Source organism: Amblyraja radiata, chromosome 4 (assembly GCF_010909765.2).
Source record: "Amblyraja radiata isolate CabotCenter1 chromosome 4, sAmbRad1.1.pri, whole genome shotgun sequence".
Lineage (NCBI taxonomy): Eukaryota > Metazoa > Chordata > Chondrichthyes > Rajiformes > Rajidae > Amblyraja > Amblyraja radiata.
The window spans coordinates 26,190,302-26,203,274 of NC_045959.1; the positions used below are offsets into that span (position 1 = coordinate 26,190,302).

General features: G+C 45.4%; 1 non-coding gene across 1 annotated transcript; it reads left to right on the forward strand.

Annotated features, from left to right (window-relative positions):
* The first annotated feature begins 4,982 nt into the window (after positions 1-4,982).
* Positions 4,983-5,174, forward strand: LOC116972646. The gene has a single exon (XR_004411845.1). It is a non-coding gene; the product is annotated as a U2 spliceosomal RNA (small nuclear RNA).
* Positions 5,175-12,973: the final 7,799 nt, after the last annotated feature.

Below are 12,973 nucleotides of genomic sequence, written 5' to 3' on the forward strand. Positions count from 1 at the left end.
AAAGATGTCACAGTCAAATGGATTATCCACAAAGCTTACAGTACCTTCAGCATGGAAATACACTTCATTGCCATTGGGATAATGCTTATGTTATTTTGGCTTTTGGTTTGAATTTCAATTCTTTATTGATGTAACAGAAGGAAGAACTTACCTAAGAACTCGATCAATGTGCCAATATTGCAAAGTGATATTTCAGCCTCTGGGTTTTGAAGTCTCATATACTTTGTGTAACCTTGGAGGGTGAGCCATTTGAGATCCAGACATATTTTGGAAATCATGCAACATACACAACGAAAATCAATTCAATTATTTTATTGTTGAAATAATGGCCCAGAGCTTGGCCCCAGTGTCAAAGTTGCAGTTTATAGCTGCCTTTAAACTTTTGGTAATGGTAACTGCTATGTAACTTGACCAAATGTGGTTTGAATGTCGAGTCTATTCATAACTTCTCAAGGTAGTGAAATTCATAAGGAAAGAGGGTCTCTCAGCCTGCAACTTGGTGATTTACTTGTTAAACTGCTCATGTGAGGATTCCATAAGTTGCTCTTCAATACCATTGAGTGCCAGTGACTTCATCATTATTCAGTAATCCAAATCCAAGCCAGGAGGAAACAAGAGAAATCGAGCGCCCCTATCAATTGTTTCATACCTCCCAATTACACTTGTTACTCCTCCAGGTTTCACCCAGAGTCAGCAGAAATTAAAGATCAAGTTCTAATACCCCGCTGTGAACATAAATCTGGGGAGGGGGGGGGGGGGGGGGGGGGAGGGGGTGGGGACCAGACTAGCATACCATTAACAAATTGTGATCTTAAAAATTATTTGGAATTTTTAATCATTAGGCTGCTTGACAAATAAAAACAAATAGGCCATTTCTTTTTCAATAGGGCTCTGGTGAGACCACATCTGGAGTATTGTGGACAGTTTTGGTCTCCTAATTTGAGGAAGGACGTCCATGTGATTGAGGCAGTGCTGCGTAGGGTCACGAGATTGATCCCTGGGGTGGCGGGACTGTCATATGAGGAAAGATTGAAAAGACTAGGCTTGTATTCACTGGAGTTTAGAAGGATGAGGGGCAATCTTATAGAGACATATAAAATTATAAAAGGACCTGACAAGCTAGATGCAGGAAAAATGTTCCCAATGTTGGGCGAGTCCAGAACCGGGGGTCACAGTCTTAGAATAAAGGGGAGGTCATTTAAGACTGAGGCGAGAAAAAACTTTTTCATCCAGAGAGTTGTGAATTTATGGAATTCCCTGCCACAGAGGGCAGTGGAGGCCAAGTCACTGGATGGATTTAAGAGAGAGTTAGATAGAGCTCTAGGGGCCAGTGGAGTCAAGGGATATGGGGAGAAGGCAGGCATAGGTTATTGATAGGGGACGATCAGCCATGATCACAATGAATGACGGTGCTGGCTCGAAGGGCCAAATGGCCTCCTCCTGCACCTATTTTCTATGTTTCTAATATGTTGTAGAAGAGTTAAGCATCATAAGTACAGGTGATTTATGATGGAAGAGATAGGAAGAGTAGTCATATGCCGACACCATGTGCAGCAGTAGAGCTGGTGTCTCGCAGCACCAGGCACCCGGCCCTGACTAAAGGGCCTGTCCCACTTGGGCGTTATTTGCGTGTTATTTACGCGACATCATTTATGCGTCACGACGCACGACGTGACGCCCGCATGGCGTGCATTACGCGCGCATGGTGAGACGTGGTGGCGTAGGCAGTGACGTGTGGCCGCCCGCGGTGCCGCAGGATTTTGGGATTCACAAAATCTTCGCGCGCCACCTGTCTGACGTGCAAATGACACCCAAGTGGAACAGGCCCTTAAGAGTGTTGTCTGTGCGGAGTTTGTACATTATCCCTGCGACCATGTGAGTTTACTCCAGGTGCTGCGGATTCCTCCCGCATTCCAAAGGCATGCAGGTTTGGTAGATTAATTAGCTTCTGTAATTTTCCCTTAACGTGTAGAATGTGAAAGTGGGATAACATGGAACAAGAGTACGGGTCAGCGTGGACTCAGTGTCCTAAGGACCTCTTTCTACGCTGTATCTCTAAACCTCCCAAAATGGTTCATTTATTAGTTAACTGTGGTATTGGTGCTTAATCTTAGGCAAGTAGAAGGCGGATTTTAACACACAAATCAAAAATCTGCAGACACTGGAAATCTGAAACAAAAGTGCTTAGTCTTCTAACTGCTCAGATGTAGTGAAAAGCCATGCCAGAATATTTGCAACATTGCCGACTGTGATTTATTTTGCACTCAGGACGAGGAACATTGCTTTGGCACCTAAATTATACATTATATTACAGACCTTGTCAGTTATGGAGTCCAAATGTCAATTAATGTTAAACCACTTTAAAGTTGAGCAGCTAATCCCTCCAATCTCTTTAAGTTTAAGGGGAGAATACGTGTTCGGCACGGACTAGAAGGGTCGAGATGGCCTGTTTCCGTGCTGTAATTGTTATATGGTTATATGGTTTATCATGTACAAGTTTCAGTACAAAAACAAGCTAATGGAAATATTAGCACAAATCCCATGGTTTACATTGACAAAAACAGTCAAACCCATATTGCTAGCAACCTGGAAGCTTTAGAAACAGAGCTGTACAGCACAGAAACAGACCATTTGGCCCACCTTTTCCACGACCAAGTTGGCATATTGGTCTAGTCCTATTTGACTGTATTTAGCCCATAGCCCTCTAAACCCTTACTGTCCATATATCTTTTAAAATACATCATTGTGTCCACTTATACAGCGTTTGCTGGCAGCTCATTCCAGGTACAGACTACCCTCGGAGTGGAAAAAGCTACCCTGAAGTCCCTCTTAAATCGCTAATTTTACTTCGGAGTCACGTGAGTGACTACGTGAAGAACCCGCTCAGTGCGCAGGCGCGGCATTACGCCAGCAGTGCAACAGCGGCAGCGGGAGTTAGGCACTCCCGCAACAGAGAAACGGACCGTCAGGTGAGTATCCTGAGGTCGGGTTTCTTTTACAGGGGAGCCCCTTTTTCTGCTTGTGTTTTACAGGCAGAGAAAAAGGCTCTGGAACAAAACTGTCCCCCGTTCAAGGAGGAACGTATTCCCGTCGGGGGGAAGGGGGGCAGCAACAGGCGGTAGGAGCATTTACCCGGTGTTCCGCAATTCCCCGACACCGTGCCGAGCCCAGCCCGATAGCGGGCTGGATGTATAGCCACCCGAAGAGGCATCCGGCAGGTGTTCCCGATTTGGGACGGGACGTCTCTCCACCCGCACGGGGGGAGAGAGAGCCGCCTGAGCCGCTGGAGCGGCTCTCGGTGCTGGTGCCTGCGAGACGCGCTGCTTGAGGGGCGCTCTCGCTACTACAAGGCACAAAAGCTCCAGAAGAAGGCGGTAGGAACATTGACCGGGCGTTCCGCTATCCCCACACCGCGCCGAAGCCAGTCCCGCTAGTGCCTGAGCTGCGGGCTGGATGTTCAGCCATCCGAAGAGGCATCCGGCCGGTGGCTTCCGACTTGTCGGAGGGGACGTCTCTCCACCCGCATGGGAGAGAGACAGCCGCCTGAGCCGCTGGAGCGGCTCCTGGAGCAGGAGCTCCTGCGAGACACGCTACGTGAGGGGCAGTCTCGCTGGAGGGTTCAGGCATACCCTCCACAGTGCCTAGGCACTGCCCATCGCTTCCTCCTTAGTGTGGTTAGCTTTGGGGTGACCAGTGGCTGGGCTGGTCATGAAGAGGGGTCACTGGCTGAACAATATCGGGAGTATGCTTGAGGTACAGGATCAGGAAGAGCTGCTGGGTGTGGCCGCTATGTGGCTCCACCACTAGCGAGATGGCTTTTCAGTCTCAACTGATGGCCAGCTTACTACCTGTCTTTTTCCAAAAAACCTCTCCAAGACAGGTAGCCATGAGGCGTTGGTTTTATCACGCCTCCCCTAAATTGCATTTACTCAAAGTGCCCGCCATTATTGGGGGATACATTGAGCAGCGCATTTAACCTAAATATTTTAAAAATGCATTTGGTACCCTGACATCGGCTATCATGTCCACCTGCTCATTCCAGAAGGGCAGGGTAGTATGGCAAAACACCTGACCCTACTGTTCAACCGTATACCTCATAACTTCTCAAATGAACTCACAAACCTGCCCTCAATCTATGAAATTAACAGGACTATGAGAACGCCGACCTCACAAGCACAGATCCTGCTACCTGGCACTTACCAAACCAGTCCTAAAAAACTGGACGAAGTGTTCAAACTATTCAGCACAAGAGGGCAGAGTCTGGAATGAGAACCACACTAAACCAGACAGCAGTACCTCTACGTGTCCACCAGGGGCGTCTACCTCATGGTACTGGTGAAAGCTCGGGGCCTGCATGCCAAACCCGTAGCATTTTAGGCCACGGCCCAGAGCAGGCCCCAGGGGAAAATGCGCCACCCCCCAACAAACATCGTCCCTACAAGAACAAGGAACCAGAAACCGAAGAAAACAACAATGAAGACAGATAAGTATGGTTCCTACCATCACATAAAGGTTAAGGGTTGTACTAACAAGGGGTGGATGAATCACGCCTGGTTAGGAAGCTATCACTCTTGGTAGTTATATACCAAAAAATAAATACAAGGGGAATAGAATTAATATCTTGCCACCAATTCAGCAAGCACCCTAAGTGGTCTACCTTCCCACGATGGTGAATGTCGCACCATCGTTGATAAACCACTTGAGTATTTCACCAGGTATACCCATTCATGGGATTTGTAACTACTACCATGGATCCAAGGATACTTTATGGTAGACATCGACCTTGAAGATGCACACTATTCAGTACCTTCTCATATAAGTTTCGGATATACCGCAATTACCTGGATGGAGTAACCATGATGAGCGTTGCGGCATTTAAGTCAAAGTTATCCAGAATCAACTAGCCCTGACACTTAGAAACATTCCGTCATGGCATGTCTATATATTAACGACAAACTATCCTTGGATACAGCTTTAGCTGCATCGCTTCTCGGCCTTTTGGCTAAGATCAAGTGTAGTATCTGTTCTTATCAGTTTAATAATCTGATACGTCCCTTATCTAGGGACCATATATTAAATTGAATTTTGGAACAGGGAGATGGAATAGGGGCTTGCTCCGTCCACTCCACGCATCGACCCAGTATTGCAGTGCCTCTGGGAACGGTGCACAAAATATATATCCAGATATTTACGTTGACCATCCACAACGTTGTTATCTGGTATTCATTAAGACTATCAGTCATGGTGCATTAACCACCAATCAACTACGTGGCAAAGTAATTGGGATATAGCAGCATTACCAGCTACTGAACTTTGTACCTTTCCTATGAGCTGAGATACTAGTGTTCAAAACTATCTCCATACCTGTAATATGGGGCAAATGGATTAATCTGTAGTGTTATCATGGAATTTATCGGCAGGAAGGATTATGGTTGTACACTTCCACCTGTTTTGAGTAACATCTTATGTGTCCTGATGTGTTACTGAGCTTGTAATACTTAATGCCAATATGAATTGACTTAAACATGTTATATATTAACTTACTTAATTCTAGTGAAGCATTTGCTCAGTAATCCACCAAATTTGCATGTTCGTTTATAAGATAACAACATCAGTGGTGGCATATACCAAACCACTTGGGCGGAGAACATCGATATTAGGTGACAATTTATTAACAATTGGAAACCGTATGTCGTCAAACATGTTTGACCATCAGTAACTCGCCTATCAGGTGAGCTAAATACTGTAAACATACATTTAAACCAAAAATATTTGCTGAAATCACTAAGCAACATGGACACCAGATATCGATTCCTTATATCCAATTAAATCACCACGTACTAACTTACGTCACATGAAACCAATCTCAAGGCAGCGGCAATGGAGACATTCCCGCGTATTGAGGGGTGGGGGGAACCTAATCTCTATGTTTTCCTTTCCTTCTACCTCTTCAATAGGTACTACGGCTTCATCAGTCGGGTACTACGCAAATTACAGTGGACCAAGTCCACAAGCATGGTTCCCAGTGATCCTTGACATGGTCATTAAAAGAATTGCAGAATTGGGAAGACCATTGCTGTGCTTGGATCAGGAGCACTATCAACCTGATGACAGCATTCCGTCGCATATCCTAGGGAACATACCTGAGGAGCATCAAGAAATGGTACACTGTTTTCCAAAACAGGAATTACACATTCAACTATAACAAAAAACTGTACTGGAGCTCCTGGCAGGTCTTCACCACAATGAAGGACATGTTCTGTTAGCCTACTCAACTTGGGTACCGCTCACTGGTGATCAGATACAGGAGAGGTATATCAATCCATTCCCCAGAAATAGGTACACCCAAATTGGGATGTCAGTGAAATCCTGACATACCTTAGGGGATGATCACCAGCCAGGTCACTCACCCTGGAACAGCCTACCCTGAAGATGGACATGCTGGTGGCCTTACATCAACACAAAGAGCCAGCTCTCCCATCTACTGCGATGGGACAACATGGTTATAACACCAGATAGCGTCACATGCCCATTCAAGGGTTGGCCAAACAGAACAGACCAGGAACATCAGGTCCAGTCATGAAATTCCGGGCATACCCACCTGAACCACGTTTTATGTGTCATGACCCACTTAGAGATCGACACAATAAGGAATACCGAGGGAGAGGAAAAAGCCTTATGGGTCAGCCACAGGAAACCTCATGGTCGGGTGACGAGCTAAACTATCTCTAGTGGCTCAAGCAGGTACTGGGAGTTGCTGGAGTAAATACTAACGTGTATAAAATCTTATTCCACCAGGACAGCTTCCACGTCAGTAACTAAGAGGATGGACGAGCCTATGGACCACATCCTGGCTACTGCAGGGTGGTCTAGGGAGTATACGTTCCAAACTTTTATAACAAACCACTGACAGAACCTGTATCGTTTGCAGAAAAAGAATCTGCAAAAAATATATAATTTAAGCCCGGGGGAGCAATTGGTCTTGTTGTTGTTAATAACACCATTATTGTTTTTACAAACAGATTCATAGTTGATTACGATAACATACTTCCTCCCTCGAATGACTTCGGCAGCGAGTGAAGTATGAACTGTTACACGGTTTGAAATCACAGAGCTTTGAAGTCTTCACGTAGTCACTCACGTGACTCCGAAGTAAAATAGTAAGATTAAACGAGAACTTACCAGTTTGAAGTTTGATCTGTATTTTATGAGGAGTTACGATGAGGGATTACGTGCCCTCCGCTCCCACCCTCATTATATGGATCAAACTAATAAATTGATGTCTCCTTATCTTTACTATGTTTACTTCAAATAACTGTGTCTATCTGTGATTCCACACCGCTGCTTGGAAGTATGCCGCGCCTGCGCACTGAGCGGGTTCTTCACGTAATCCCTCATCGTAACTCCTCATAAAATACAGATCAAACTTCAAACTGGTAAGTTCTCGTTTAATCTTACTATTTTATGCTATGCTAATTTGAAATCTATCTTGTGACCATTCACTTTATCCATGTCCCTCATTGCACACCTCAATTAGGTCACCCCTCGGCCTCCACTCCAAAGGTCATAGCCTATCCAACCCTTCCCTACAAGTCAAACCTGCAAGCCCAGGTACCATTTTGTAACACTGCACCCTTTCTAATGTAATGACATTCCTCATGTACAGTGCCCTCCATAATGTTTGGGACAAAGACCCATCATTTATTTATTTGCCTCTGTACTCCACAATTTGAGATTTGTAATAGAAAAAAAATCACATATGGTTAAAGTGCACATTGTCAGATTTTAATTAAAGGCCATTTTTAGACATTTTGGTTTCACCATGTAGAAATTATAGCTGTGTTTATACATGGTCCCCTCATTTCAAGGCACCATAATGTTTGGGACACATGGCTTCACAGGCATTTGTAATGGTTCAGGTGTGTTTAATTGCCTCCTTAATGCAGGAGAGCTCTGAGCACCGTCTTTCCTCCAGTCTTTCCATCACCTTTGGAAACTTCTATTGCTGTTTATCAACATGAGGACCAAAGGTGCCAATGAAAGTCAAATAAGCCATTATGAGACTGAGAAACAAGAATAAAACGGTTAGAGACATCAGCCAAACCTTAGGCTTACCAAAATCAACTGTTTGGAACATCATTAAGAAGAAAGAGAGCACTAGTGAGCTTACTAATCGCAAAGGGACTGGCAGGCCAAGGAAGATCTCCACAGCTGATGACAGAAGAATTCTCTCTATAATAAAAAAAAATCCCCAAACACCTGCCCGACAGATCAGAAACATTCTTCAGGAGTCAGGTGTGGATTTGTCAGGTGTGGGTTTCGAAGGGGGCGTCGTCGAGTATGGCTGCCTGCCAGCAGCTGTTAGTCCTTTCACCCTTTTTTTTAAATTGAGTTAAAAGCGTTTGTTTTGGAGGTCTTCTAGTCTTTTATGTGGTGGGTGGGGGGAGGGGAAGGGGGAAACTTTATTTCCTAGTCCCTACCTGGTCGGAGAGGTGGCTTCCCTCCGAGCTGCTTCTTCGCCCCTTCCTCGCGGCCTACCATCGGACTGGAGCGGCCTTTCCTGTCGGGACCGGCCGGGACTACAGCTTTGGCAGCGGCACAACGCAGGGGCACCATCACAGAGCGGGCGATGCCTAAACCGGGTCGCAGTGCGGTAAGCTCCGGAGTGCTGTGACTGCCGACTCCAACATCGAGGAGCTGTGGCTGCGGAGCGTCCAGCCGCGGGCGGCGCTGGATTTAAAACACCGCGGAGCCTGGGATCCGAGATCGCCAGAGTTGGAGCTCCAACCAGCGCGACCTGAGGACTTCGGGTGCCGCGGTCTCCGGGGAGGAAGCGGCCGCTCCAGACATTTCAGATTCAGATTCAGATTCAACTTTAATTGTCATTGTCAGTGTACAATACAGAGACAACGAAATGCAGTTAGCATCTCCCTGGAAGAGCGACATAGAATATGATTTCAATAAATAAATCTTTTTACATGTATACAGACATAGTGTTTTTCCTGTGGGAGGAGTGTCCGGGGGGGAGGGGGGGGGGGTGATTGGCAGTCACCGAGGTACATTGTTGAGTAGAGTGACAGCCGCAGGGAAGAAGCTGTTCCTGGACCTGCTGGTTCGGCAACAGAGAGACCTGTAGTGCCTCCCGGATGGTAGGAGGGTAAACAGTCCATGGTTGGGGTGAGAGCAGTCCTTGGCGATGCTGAGCGCCCTCCGCAGACAACGCTTGCTTTGGACAGACTCAATGGAGGGGAGCGAGGAACCGGTGATGCGTTGGCCAATTTTCACCACCCTCTGCAGTGCTTTCCGGTCGGAGACAGAGCAGTTGCCATACCATACTGTGATACAGTTGGTAAGGATGCTCTCGATGGTGCAGCGGTAGAAGTTCACCAGGATCTGAGGAGACAGATGGACCTTCTTCAGTCTCCTCAGGAAGAAGAGTCGCTGGTGAGCCTTCTTGATCAGAGTTGAGGTATTGTGGGTCCAAGAGAGGTCATCGGAGATGTTGACCCCCAGGAACCTGAAGCTGGAAACACGTTTCACCTCCGTCCCGTTGATGTGGATGGGGGTGTGCGTGCCGCCCCTAGACTTCCTGAAGACTACAATGAGCTCCTTGGTCTTCTTGGAGTTAAGGGCCAGGTTGTTGTCAGAGCACCATGCTGCTAGTCGCTGCACCTCCTCCCTATAGGCCGACTCATCGTTGTTGCTGATGAGGCCAATCACCGTTGTATCATCTGCATACTTGATGATGGTGTTAGTACCATGTACAGGTGTGCAGTCGTAGGTGAAGAGGGAGTAGAGGAGGGGGCTCAGCAAGCCGCTGAGGAGTGTTCACCCGACGCCGGAGTTCCACCTTCCCGGCAAGAGGGCCTGAAAACATCGGATTGCCGTTGCGGCGACTGCGGAGGCCACAATGGGCCCGACTATGGGTGAACAGGGGACGGGACTGGACTTTGCTGCCTTCCCCCACAGTAGGAACCATTGTGGGGGATGTTTTTATGTTTATTGTTAAATTCTTTAATGTTGTGTCTTATCTTTATTCGTGTGCTGCAATAGCAAGTCAAATTTCACTACACCAATTGGTGTACGTGATAATAAATGTCCTTTGTATCCTTGTATCAATGACCACTGTCCGCAGAAGACTCCATGAACAGAAATACAGAGGCTACACTGCAAGATGTAAACCATTGTTTAGCCGCAAAAATAGGATGGCCAGATTACAGTTTGCCAAGAAGTACTTAAAAGAGCAACCACAGTTCTGTAAAAAAGTCTTGTGGACAGACGAGACGAAGATTAACTTATACTAGAGCGATGGCAAGAGCAAAGTATGGAGGAGAGAATGAACTGCCCAAGATCCAAAGCATACCACCTCATCGAGATGAGAAAAACATTTTTCACACAGAGAGTGGTGAATCTTTGGAATTCTCTGCCACAGAAGGTAATTGAGACCAGTTCATTGGCTATATTTAAGAGGGAGTTAGATGTGGCCCTTGTGGCTAAAGGGATCAGGGGTATGGGAAGAAGGCAGGTACAGGATACTGAGTTGGATGATCAGCCATGATCATATTGAATGGCGGTGCAGGCTCGAAGGGCCGAATGGCCTACTCCTGCACCTATTTTCTATGTTTCTATCTGTGAAACACGGTGGTGGGGATGTTATGTCTATGGTATGGATGGCTGCTGAAGGTACTGGCTCATTTATCTTAATTGATGATACAACTGCTAATGGTAGTAACATAATGAATTCTGAACAAATGCCTCAAAACTCATTGCCCGGCGATTCATTCTACAGCAAGACAATGACCCCAAACATACTGCTGAAGCAACGAAGGAGTTTTTCAAAGTTAAACAATTCTTGAGTGGCCAAGTCAATCACCTGATCTAAACCTAATTGAGCATGCCTTTTATATGCTGAAGAGAAAACTGAAGAGAAAAATGAAGGTTACTAGCCCCCCAAACAAGCATGAGATAAAGATGGTTGCAATACAGGCCTGGCAGAGCATCACCAGAGAAGACACCCAGCAACTGGTGATGTCCATGAATCGCAGATTTTAAGCAGTCATTGCATGCAAAGGATATGCAACAAAATACTAAACATGACTACTTTCATTTATATGGCATTGCTGTGTCCCAATCATTATGGTGCCCTGAAACGGGGGGACTATGTATAAACACTGCTGTAATTTCTACATGGTGAAACCAAAATGTATAAAAATGGCCTTTATTAAAATTTGGCAATGTGCACTTTAACCACATGTCATTTTTTCTATTACAAATCTCAAATTGTGCAGTATCGAGGCAAATAAATAAATGATGGGACTTTGTCCCAAACATTAAGGAGGGCACTGTAGCTGGTGACCAGAACACGCACACATTGCTTCTCTTCCAAAACCATCAATAAACAGGAAGCAATCTCCATATCCCAGCTGCATAAAACCTGAAAACATTTGGACTCCACATCAACAAGAATATTCCAGAAGCCAGCTTGCAATTTTCCAAATGTGTGATGAGCAACAGATAAAGCTGAGCACCAGATGCAGCTTCGGCACAGATGTGCTGAAATAACTCTCCAATCAACATGATCACTCTGATCCTTCTTTAATTGTTGTCAATATTTAATCAACAATTTTTTTCATTTTCGAAGTTATTCGTGTTTCCACCACCATTTCAGTCAATGAATTTCAGGTTGAAGCAAAGAATTGCAGATGCTGATTTATGCCAAAGATAGACAAAGTGCTGGCATAACTCAGCAAGTCCGACAGCATCTCTGGAGATAAAGAATGGATGTTTTGGGTCAGGACACTTCTTCAGACAAATCATCTTCAGATAAAACCCTCGCAGGCTTTAGCTAAAAGATTGCATATAGTAAGATATCTTCTCTTCTTTTGGACAATCAGTTTAGATCTTTGTTCACTAGCCACATGCTTGCCATTGGAAGCGTTCTCTCTTTATTTACCGTATGAAACGCTTTTCATGTTTCTTAATCTTCATGTTCCAAGAAAAACAACTAACTTCTCCTGTCACCCACACTGCATAGTCCAAGAGCCATCCTCTTAAGTACCTTCTGCACTCTCTACAAGGTCTTGACTCCTTTCTGAAATGCACTGGCCAGAAGTGCATCCATTAATCCAGCTACACCTTAAGCAACAAATTAGGAAAAAAGTGTTTGATTTAGAAACATAGAAAATAGGTGTAGGAGTAGGCCATTCAGCCCTTCGAGCCTGCACCGCCATTCAATATGATCATGGCTGATCATCCAACTCAGTATACTGTACCTGCCTTCTCTCCATACCCCCTGATCCCTTTAACCACAAGGGCCACATCTAACTCCCTCTTAAATATAGCCAATGAACTGGCCTCAACTACATTCTGTGGCAGAGAATTCCACAGATTCACCACTCTCTGTGTGAAAAATGTTTTTCTCATCTCGGTCCTAAAAGATTTCCCCCTTATCCTTAAATTGTGACCCCTTGTTCTGGACTTCCCCAACATCGGGAACAATCTTCGTGCATCTAGCCTGTCCAACCCCTTAAGAATTTTGTAAGTTTCTATAAGGTCCCCCCTCAATCTTCTAAATTCTAGCGAGTACAAGCCGAGTCTATCCAGTCTTTCTTCATATGAAAGTCCTGCCATCCCAGGAATCAGTCTGGTGAACCTTCTCTGTACTCCCTCTATGGCAAGAATGTCTTTCCTCAGATTTGGACCCTTTTCCTCTGTTAATATAAGGGTGAACAGTTAAGAGAATATCCTAAAAGCCAAGTGAGGAGATTTTGGATAAAGAAACAACTCCACCAGCACTTTGGGTCAAATGTTCTTGCAAATGTGCAGCTTTGTCTTTTGCACAGCTTCATAAATGGCTGAAGACTTGCAGGACACATCAGACCAATATTTTTTTTAAAGCACAGCTTGACAAAGGAGCTGATGGAACCAATAATAATATTAATAATCAAGGCAGGGCTTAAAAAGAGGTAGAACA